This window comes from Crocodylus siamensis, chromosome 8 (assembly GCF_052110815.1).
Source record: "Crocodylus siamensis isolate JL-2025a chromosome 8, ASM5211081v1, whole genome shotgun sequence".
Taxonomy (NCBI): domain Eukaryota; kingdom Metazoa; phylum Chordata; order Crocodylia; family Crocodylidae; genus Crocodylus; species Crocodylus siamensis.
The window spans coordinates 10,392,818-10,401,360 of NC_143402.1; the positions used below are offsets into that span (position 1 = coordinate 10,392,818).

The 8,543-nt window shown below is 50.8% G+C and overlaps 1 protein-coding gene across 2 annotated transcripts in view; it reads right to left on the reverse strand.

Moving 5' to 3' along the window:
- Positions 1-7,188, reverse strand: part of IL1RAPL2 (interleukin 1 receptor accessory protein like 2) — a 556,641-nt gene extending 549,453 nt beyond the window's left edge. For both annotated transcript variants that reach the window (XM_090060565.1, XM_090060564.1), the window contains exon 1: positions 7,054-7,188. The gene's annotated coding sequence lies outside the window, so the exon portion shown is untranslated. The remainder of the gene's footprint in view (positions 1-7,053) is intronic.
- Between the last annotated feature and the right edge of the window lie 1,355 nt (positions 7,189-8,543).

Consider the following 8,543-nt stretch of genomic DNA (forward strand, 5'->3'; position numbering starts at 1 on the left):
AGGTTCTTAGAAGATCACTGAAAGGATGGTAGGAGACAGAAAGCCTTCAGCTGTTCAACACTAGGGACCTCAAACTGATGTAACAATGTCAGTTTTACAGATGCAGTTAAATTCTGCATCGTGGAGGCTGTTATGCCAGTACAGTTTAATTAACCAACAATTATCTCCGCACAAGGACAGCTGTTGCTTTACCCTTACATAGTACTAGGCAAATAGTTATAGGTTTAATCCCATAGAGAACTGACTGTGGAAAACAGGCTTTGAATCCAAATTGCAACCAAAGCACCATCCCCTACCATCCTTCTACAAATCAGTTGCCCGTTTAGGAGCAAAAGAGTTCGGCTCAAGTAAAGGACAGTAAAATTGCCAAGAACATCATGCACAGTGAGCAGAACTTTCTGATTTAAAAAAGGAACAGATTCTGCTTTTATCAGCACCGGGGAGATTCATGCCCTCTGCCCTCACATCGATTGTTAATCAGAAGCCTCTGAACGGCACAAACAAGAGCAGAATTCAGCCAGGAGAGAAGATGCTTTTGCACCTTTTGTAGTTGTGCCAAACCTGGTCCCCAGAACAGCTGCTATAGGAAAGCAAGTCAAAAATGAAGAGACAGTTCAGACTAAGGAAGCCTACCATCCTGTACGAGACTAAGCCCCTTCAGCCTCAGTTACTAATCCACTATTCTCAGTTCCCGTTGCATGTAGTGGGAGCTCAGAACCGAACCACTCGGTCAGCCCCCCTGCAGCAATCAAGCCTGCAGAATAAATGTCTATCTGTACACTGGATTTTCCCCTAGTTTTATGTTGAACCTATCACTAGACTCTACCACAGTCTTTTCAAGGTCCACTTTTCACAAGGTCCCCATAGCAGGTTGTTCAGAATGTCAGTACTGCTCATTTCATTGGAGTCATTCCCACTGCCTTCACCCCTCTGCTATTTACATAATAATGGTATTTACACAACTTGTGTTAAGTCTAGCCAGCATTTGCTCATACACATTAATGAAACAAGTGTCAAGAGATCATAATTCTGCTTACAGCATGCTTGGAATTTTCTGCCTTGATCTTCGGTATAGCCACATGGCTCTCTCTGAACATGCAAAACTCAAAAGTAGACAAGATTAGCAGAAATGCCGGCGTGCCAACTGTCGTTCTTCCTCTTGGAAAAACACTTATCAGTTCAAAAAAAAGAGTCAGGCCATTTTACTTTGCCATTAGCCAGAAGCAAGTCAGTCATTAATCACCACTACTCTACAATACACAGCTTTGCAAAAGCTGGGCGCTCCAGTCTGATCCCAACCTGAGCAGTTGGTGAGCTCTCTGGCAAGAGCCTGCACTGAGCAGGTCACGGCACATGTGTAGCACAGCGAAAGGTGGGGGGGGGACCGTACCCCCTCTTACCCCATTCCTAGATCCATTGCTGCACAATGGTGCAAATGTCTCTGTTGACTTTATTGGATCAGTCACCAAACACTTAAGGACAACAGTGAAGGCAAAAACATGAAGTCAAGATTTCCATTCACTTTAATGGGACCGAGATGCCTACTTAGTTTTTAACCCAAGATTTAAACACAGAGAAATGAGTGTGATGGTAAACCATTTCCTCACATTGAGGGACAATTTGAAAACTTAACTTTTCTGTACAGGATTAAAGGCTTTCTGCTAAACAGCTTCTTGCAGAAATCGCATTGTCTGAGGAGGGCTTAGGGATGATAGTGAGCCTGGTTTCTCTTACAGCTCTTAAAGGCTGCTTAATAGTTGTTCATGCTTTTGCATCCCTTGATATTTTCCAGCTTCTGCTTCAGTTTGAAGTGAGAGATTATTCAGAGCCCAAATGTATTCGAGAGCAGGAAAGCCCTATACATTATAAATGCTTTATTTGTACTAGTCAGAGTAGTATCCAGCTCAGAATGGGTTTGCGTAGGTCTTCCCTGACTAAAACATTGCTCGTGACCCGCCTTTCCCATATGTCTACCCGTGAAACAGGCAGGCAGCGCTGCTTGCGGGGGGGGGGCGTTAATCGATCAAGTCTGTTGATCAGCTGAGTCCTGCCTACTAAATTCACCCCTGTGCCACACAACTTCTTAAGTGACAACTGAGACTGTTGAGAACAGAACTAGAAAAGGACTTTGAGAGTATTAAAAAGATTTAAGTTTTTTTTAAAAAAATCTAACGAAACAGGAACAAAGGAAAAAACTACAAAGAGAAAAGTTTGGGGTTCTTTTCAAACCAAAGTTTTCTTCCTCTGCCTTTGCTTTGGGTTGGCAGCATACAGCGAGTGGCAATCCTGTTTATTTTATAAGTCTCTTCCCATGCAAGTGGTTACAGGCTTGATTTCTGTATTCAGAGAGAGAAACATGGAGCATCTATGTTTTAAGGCCACAGAAAACAAAACCAAGCCAGAACCATCCTTCATTGGTCCTTGGAAATGCCAGCTGAAACAAGAATTAAAACTTCAGGAAAGACTTGGCTCCTAGAATTCTTCTCTCTGAAGAAGAATTCTTTCCGCCATTAATGCATTTACATGTTTTACAACCAATCAGTTCAAAAGCTCATTAGTCCTTTGGTCCTTTATGCTAGTCTCAGAGAATTCTGGGAAACCACATTTTAGTACAAGGCCTGACTCTCAGATGGAAGCACTCATTTATTTATTCAGCTGCTAAATTTGTCGTGCACTATCAATATATTTAACAAACCCATAGCCAACAGTCTATGTACAGTCTTATGTACAATGTGTATACATAACTTGCATGTCAAAAGGCAGAAGACAGCAGTTCTAATGAACAGCAAAGGCTTTGGGGCACAATGCACACAAGCTATTCTGGGAAGGTTGCAGGAAGAAGCCTATACCCAGGACCTATTCCTGAGCTGATCCAGCTTTGAGAGATCATCACATTTTAGCCTGGGGTTTTTTTTGCTACTGCCACTGTCAGAAGCAGTACAGAAATGCTTGGAAAGAAGGATTTGCCTAGGGGCTTCCTGGAATAAAACAGCTAAAATCCAAATCCTATGTTCAAGATACTGGCCACACACACGGGTCACAGAGGGCTTGGTTAGAATTTTCCCAGGATAGCCAGAAATTTCCCTTTAATCCCTGTATCAGCTCACCTGAACAAGTATCACAGGTCTTCTCTTATCCATCATCTCCACATTCCTTCAGGGTGCCTGCAGTCTCCAGTCAGATTATAATTGCCCCCTGCTACTCTCTCCTCCCCCCACCCCATGCATTCCTGCCCCTTCATCCCAGGAGAATTTAAGATAGGAAGCCTTGAGATCTGTGTTTGCTGCTGGAATGGAGCCGCATGAGAGCTGAGCACGCCCTGTTCCACTCCAAACGCAGAAACGCTGCTCCCAGCACCTCGGACAGAGCTATATTGGGGTTACCCGAGATTTCTACTGTGCACAGACACAGGCCCTCCGGCCCCCAGGGGATAAAGCTTGGTGGCTGCATACTCGTTTTCAGCAGAGGAACAAATAGTTTCCCTGCTGACAGAACACTTAAAAATAAATGAGTGCTTCCATCCGAGAGTCAGGCCTAGGAGCCGAATGCTTTTGTCATGCCCTGTCCTGGCAGAACTTCCCCGGGCAGCCAGCACCACATGCTGCGCTGCCTGGGGTTCACAGAGTGCTCTTAAGTTTCCTTCAGTCTAATTAAAGCTGCCTCACTGGCATCCATACCATGGTGGTGGCATGCTCCATGGAGCACAAGACCGAGCGTGCCCTGCCCATCCGCTCCAAGGCCACAAATCGGCCGAGTAGGCTGCGTCGGGCCCATTCCCAGAGCCTGCACTCGGGCACAATGTAGACCGAGAGCCTGGGAGCAGGCACTGAAGGCCAAGCCTGGAGCACCTCATGGCGCTCAAATACATCAGCGGTCCTGGGTGGATGGGTACTCAGTCCCATGCTCCCCAGAACAAAACCGCAGCTCTGGTATGGACAATATCTGCATCTCTCCCAAAGCCTCTCCAACAGTTCATAGCAGCCCCACCAGCTCTTCACAGAAGCCCCCTCACCCAACAGCCTCAGAAGTCGGTGCCAAGTCCTCTTCCCCGTGGTCCTCAGTATCTTAAGCCCACCACATCAGAGGGAACATCAGACAAAGTTTCTGCATCATGGCAGCAGAAAGTTCAGGTATGTCCATCCCAAAGGCAAAAAGCCCTTCCCATTTCCTCCCACTCCCCAGAAAGAAAGGTGTCTTGGCACAGGCCCAGCCCCTGATCATGGTGCTGGGGACACCCCAAAGCATCCTCACAACACAGAGGGAACGGAAGTGGGTGGTGAGGCTTCTTGCCCTCAGTGTCACAATGAAGCTCTCCACGCCAGGATGCAGACATCTCCGGAGACTCAGCAAATGTGTCTAAGCAGAATCACACCTTAGACAGCACAAGGGAGATGCAGCTTCTGGCAAAAACAACAGAAACCTTTATAAGTGTTTCCCTACCACAAGTTTCTTCACTCCTCTAAGGTGTTCTCTAAGCTTAGGCCAGGGCTCTCCAAGGGGCTCAGCATCCTTCTCCAGCAGATCCTGGCGTCTCCTCTAGACCATGAGACCTGTCCCCTCCAGCGCAGGCCCGAGCATCAGAAACAGTCCTCTTTGCTATGAGAGCAAATCACTCTTATTCCCATCAAGATGCCTGAGCTCTCATATTTTGGGGTTTTAAGACAATGTTGGAATCTAACAGTTGCTCTCCTGTTTCATTCTGCAAACCCGAGTGGATTTCCTGAGGCTTCAGCCATTCCACTGTCCTCAAACGCTCGTCCCTGCATGGATCACCCCCCGTCTGTGAGACACAGGACACAGCACATGGGAATTTCCACATGCACCAAAACATTCAGGCTACTGTCAGCTGGGCACATCAGCCAGAACAGATACACTGCGCGTAGGCAGATAACCCAACTTGCAAGCTAAATACAGTGGCCTCACATTTCACCGCTACTTGCCAGCAACTTGCCGAATTTAGGTTCCAAGATAACATCAAACTGGAACCACTGCACTAATATTCAGGTGGAAAGGTTATATGCATCTAGCACCCTCGTAAAGCTGCCTGGTAGGAGTTTCTAGAGGTCAGCCACGCTCATCTCCAAGCACAGATCCCTTCCACTGGAGTCATTCTCCTATCGGCCTGTAGTCCGCCCCCATATTAAACAGGGGTTGTACAGGAGCAAAGGTTGCCACGATCAGAAAGCAGCCCAGCCCTTTTCAAGTGACAGCAGGAAGACGAGGCTCCGAGTGAAGTGAGATGCTCCAGGATAAATCCACAGCTTTTTACATTTATGGCATCCAAAGAGTTCTTGAGGAGCCACTTACTCTTGGGGAGGTCGCCCACTTGGCACCAGTGCCGACGACTGCACTGAGCACAAAGCAACAGAGAATCGGGTCTGCCGCAGCTACAGAATCAACTGCCTGGTGTCCGGACATCAAGATCAAGTTGCCACCCAAGAACCGGAGTAGGTCTCGCTGCGTTCACTGCTTCTTGGTCTACCAAGAAGCCCAAGAAGCTTTTGGTGTCTATCACTTCCCTTTCTATAGCCGTATACAAAGCATTTGTTTAGCTGTCGACTCTGACCACAACTAATAGCCAGAAGGACCTTGCTACAAGCTTATGGATGTCTCCATTCGCTTATCTGTATACGAATGTCTCACTTTCTCCCAAGCCAACTCTCAGTTCAGGCTGCTGCCTGGCAACACGGAGGGACTCGGAGAAGCTGGGAAATCAGAGTAGTCGCTGGCACACTTCTAGCACATGGATTCCTGGGCACAGGAAAACAGTGCAGAAGGGGACAGGCTGAGTTATTCAGTAATTATCTCAAGGTGCTGCTTCTGCCCTGGACTCCCCTGGTTTCCTACCACTAGCACATAACGTAGCAAATCCTGAACATCAAGAGGGGGTGGAGGGGGAATATACACGTATAAATTTCCCGAAACGTTTGCTTCTTGCTGCTAGCGCTGAGGTGTTTGAGATGTATTCCACTTCTAGTCCATCATCACTTGCACGTTAAAATCCCCCTTGAAATGCTTATGGCAAAAGCACTTTTTGTACCGGGCTCTCTCAAGAGAGCGCTCCTGTGAACTCACCCAGACACAAGCTGGCACAAAGGTCGTTAACTTAGCGTTAGCGGGACCCTTTCCCTTGGGTTTACATCACGTTTGCTCAGGCTCTGTAACCTCTGGACATCCATCCCAGGCCCCCAAGTCCGACTCTAGAAGAAATGCCCTAATGCACACAGCGATTTTCCAGCTCGTGACAGAGTAATCACTTCATACAGTTGTGGCGTTTGGTTTTTTGAAAGCGAAGCAGCAGGGAAACTTGATGCAGCGAAACAGCCCTGGAAGAAGGCAGCCTCCCCATCGCACACCAACATTTCCATCTAGGTGGCAACGACAACTGCATTCGTTTCGGTCAGCAGAGCACTTCTTAAATTAACCCTCCAAGCAGAGACTTACAGAGGAGGATTTCCCCCTGGCAGCGGCACTGAAACCCACAGATTCCCAAGGCTTTCCAACGGCACGGGCGAGCCTCTCCGAATCCTACATCCCACCCCTAAGCGCGGTCCCCTGCCACAGCAACAGGCCCCTCCACGGGCAGGGAGCACCTGGTGCAAAGCCGGCTGCTTTCGACATGCCTCTTGCCCTTCAGTTTAGTCAGCTGCGAAACGGGCCCCGAAGAAAAAAGGTACCGAGACGCGCAGGAGCAGCGGGAGATGTCCAGCACCCATGGGAAACCCCCTAAAAAGCAAGTTGCCGGTGCAAGGGGGGAGGAAACAATCAGCTTGAATCTAGAGGCTCCGAGTGGGAAGCCAGCAATGCAAGAACCTAAAAGCCCCCAGACCAACCAGGCCCCCCCAGCCCCGCTGTTAGACTTGCCTAGAAAGCACGGGGCGCCTTAATACGCCTCGCCGGGGCAGCCTGCGCGTCTTCCTCTCGGAGGCAGCTCCCCCCGGCCCCGGGCAGCGCCCCGCCACACTTCGCCCTCAACTTTGCAAGTCCCGGAGGGGAAGGGGAAGGGAAGGGAAGGGGTCCACCTCCCTCCGCCGGACAAAGTTGGAGGCTTACCGCTGCGGGCGGGCGCTCAGCATGCCGGGCGCGGGCAGCGCCGACTTAGCGCGCGGCCCGCGGCGTGTGTCCGTGCAGCGCCGTGCCCCGGGGCATCCTCCGAGCGCCGGCGGCGCAGCGGCGCCAGCCCGCACCGCCCCGCACCGCCCCGCGCCCCGCGCCGCTCCCCCCCCCAACCGCCGCCGCCAACTGCCTCAGCGCCGCGCGGGCCCGCAACCGCGACACTGCGGCGCCCTCCAGCGGCGGCTGCTCGCAGCGGAGCGGAGCCCGGGTGGCCTCTTGCCCTCTCCCGCCCCGCGCAAGTCCTTCTCTCTGCGCCTTCAACTTGCTGCCTCCTCATTTCATCCCTGGTCTCGTCAAGGGTAGGCAGGGGGGCTCTGAACCTCCCCCCCCCACACACACACCCCGGCAGGGCGCAGCCGGCGTGAGGCGCGTGCCGGCTCCCCGGGGGTCGGGGCCCTTCGCAGCCACCCTCCAGCCCACAGGGAAATCAAATCCCCGGGTCGGAGCAGGCCGTGCCCGCGGGGAGGAAGGGGTCACGGCCCTGGTTTACAACTGGGCACTTCTGGGCTATACCCTCAGCTCTACCACATCATACAACCTCCTGTTAATGACCTCGGGTGGCCCCGGGGGGTGCTAGGACGGTTTGCCAGGCAGAGGGTGCTGAATGCCTGCGAGGAACCAGGCTGACACAGAGGGACCGAGCGTTTTCCACGCTCTCGCATAGTTTGCAAGCCCATCTACTGTGCCCAGCTGGTGTAAAGCACTACCAGCTCCCTGAGAGCCGTGGTCCTTTACACCAGGCCTGAATTCGGGCCCTGAGGTGTTTTGGCTCCGGTCACAGACAGGAAGGCAGGAAGGCCAGCACAGCTGGTACACGACTGCAATCTGACACGGGCTCGGACACACTCACAAGCACTTGCATTTTAAACCCAAGAGGCAAGTACGAAAAGCGCACAGCCCAGCCCAGCTTTTGCTGGATGCTAGAAGCAGGCGTTGCCGTCTGCCTCCCACACAGGATGGACGCCAGCGTTTGCTTATTTTCCTAGCTGCCAAGAGCACATAGGGCATCAGCAAACTTCTGCAGAGAGGTGACGACCTGTGTAAATGATTTAGCTAAACAATGTCTCACAACTTGATCTTTTTGGGTCAGATGGAAGGAAAAAAAAAATGCCAGGCTGATAACAGAGCACACCCATATTGTCCCCTATTCCTGAGCAAAGAGCACATAAAAGAGGACACGTTAACAGCCAAGCAGCACGTGCCTGTAGGAACACGGAGCCCAGACACACTTCTCAAACCCAGCGGTCACAACACCTCCTCCTGTACTTCTCCATTGCTCCCTGGCATTGGCTGCACACAGAAGCTGTAATGGTTTCATGTCAACGTAAACGGGTGCTGACCGTTCGAGATCCTCATTTCAGATTGAGCGGCTTTCCAAAGGGACTGACTTAAGTTAAATTGATATGTCACTCTCATACCAAAACAAG